The sequence below is a fragment of the Durio zibethinus genome, unplaced genomic scaffold, assembly GCF_047325235.1.
Source record: "Durio zibethinus cultivar Kanyao isolate XHJ-2024 unplaced genomic scaffold, ASM4732523v1 HiC_scaffold_280, whole genome shotgun sequence".
Taxonomy (NCBI): Eukaryota; Viridiplantae; Streptophyta; class Magnoliopsida; order Malvales; family Malvaceae; genus Durio; species Durio zibethinus.
Genome location: NW_028322903.1, coordinates 1 through 2,500, shown reverse-complemented (window position 1 = coordinate 2,500; position 2,500 = coordinate 1).

Sequence of the window (2,500 nt, the reverse complement as noted above, 5' to 3'; positions counted from 1 at the left end):
CGTTATCCAATAAAAACCTAAGATTCCTAATAATAAACCAAAATCGCCTATCCGATTAGTTACAAACGCTTTTTGACAAGCGTTTGCCGCAACAGGTCGTGTGAACCAAAACCCTATTAATAGATAAGAACACATTCCAACCAATTCCCAAAAAATATAAATTTGTATCAAATTAGAACTAGTAACTAATCCCAACATTGAAGTATTGAATAAACTCATATAAGCAAAAAATCTCAAATATCCTTGATCATGAGACATATAATTGTCACTATAAATAAGAACAAAAATTCCAACAGTAGTGATTAATATTGACATAATAGAGGTAAGTGAATCAATAAAGTAGCCAAACTCGAAAGAAAAATCATTATTGATGGTCCAAGACCATCCATATTGATAGATAGAACTTCTATTTATTTGCTGAATAGACAGATCGACCGAAAAAATCATAACTATACTTAACAATAAAATATTGGGAAAAGCCCACATACGACGAAGATTTTTTGTTGCCGTCGGAAAAAGTAGGAGTCCCATTCCTATTAAAATAGGAATTGGAAGTGGCACAAAAGGTATGATCCATGAATATTGATATGTATGCTCCATAAAAACTTTTTTCTTATTCTTTCTTAATTAATCGTTTCTGATTCACCGGCTCTTATCTCTTTTGATGGAAAGGGAGCAATAATACAATCAAGATATTACAAAGTTAACTGGAATTTTCTATTATTAATCTTTTAATCTTTCTCAAATATTTCAAAAATATTCAAATTTCGAAGTTAGAAGTAATCAAATGATATCACCGAGTTACTAATGGAAAAAAAAAATATTCTTTTTTTTTTTCAAAATTATGTATCCTTTAACAGATTAATTACGAGTCTCATTCGAATTTGATTGAAAATGAAAATTGGGCATACTCTCTCTTCGAGCTTGACCAATTACCAATTAATAGAAAAAAATTCAAGTTTGTTTTTTATTAGGTAAATAAAATGGTTTTTTTACATTTTTTTGTTTTGATGTATTTTTCGTGTATAAATGGAGATGTATAAATTATAAATGTAGGACGACAAAAAAAATAGGCAGAGATAGAGAAGGAAAGACTCTTTTTTACGTTTTTTTGATTTCATCAATTCAATTTATATATCATAATAGATCCTAATCTATCCTATAGATTTGAATGGAGATATAAAAAAGAAAGGTACCAATAAATTAAATACAAATTCTTCTTTTTTTCTGGATAGTGTATGGAATATAAATAAAAAAAGGTTATATCATATTTTTTTTTTTTTTTTTTTCTAGAATAGAAGCATTTTATGTTATTTTCCCATCTCTATTTAGTTCTTATGAAATTTATATAGTAGTATATAGATAATTATAATCTAGAAAATCTATTAATCTAGAAAATCTATAGGAATAGATAAATAATGACATAAAGACACCGATCATTTTGTTTTAAAAATAGATGTCTTTGACATCCAACTATAGCACTAAATAACCTTTTTTTTGAATGGCAGTTCCAAAAAAACGTACTTCTACATCAAAAAAGCGTATTCGAAAAAATGTTTGGAAAAAGAAAGGATATTGGGCGGCGTTGAAAGCTTTTTCATTATCGAGATCTATTTTTACGGGTAATTCAAAAAGTTTTTTTGTACGACAAATAATTTTTTTTTAATCTGAATTGGTTTAACTCGAATAAGATACAAAGGTTTTCTTTTTTGAATATCTTTTTTTTTTTCATTTCCGGGATGGGGATTCTCATTTTCCCCATCGCCCCATTTGGTATCTTAGTGTTATAATAATTTGTTATTTTTATAATATTCAATTTCAATTTATAATAATAAATAATTAAATAATTAAATAATAAAAATTTGTATATTTATACTATAGCTATATCGGAGCACATATATATAAGAGCTTTAACTGGGTTGTTGAAACTAATCCATTAAGTTTCAATTTTGTAACTTTATGAATCATTATTTCTCTGAATTACTATATATCCTTCCCTTGCTTTCAACCCAATTGAGAAAACTCCCTTTATAATTTAGTGGATATACAAATAATGTATCAATTTAAAATGATCTAAAAAAATTCTATGTTTGTATAAGAAGATGAATCAAGACATATTTTTAGAATTCGAAATTCGAAATACTTTTTTGAAGTATGGTACAATTATGACAGGAATCGAAACGCTTTTTATATAACGTAACGTGTACAACCCAATATCTAGTTGGTTTGATAAATCCTTAAAACGCAAAATCCTAACGATTAATACAAAGCTATGCAAATTACATAAATCTTTTGAAATCATTGGATGTGGTGCTGAAATTGTGATCTCTAAAAATAATATTTTTTCATTCATTTATTCATTCAATTGATAAGCATTTTTTTTTTTATAGATTCATAAAAATCATATAAAAGAATGAGAGATGAATCATTAAAAAATTAAAATGATAAAGAACATTTTTTTGTTGAATTCTATCTATGAATTGAAGTTACAACTAGTTAG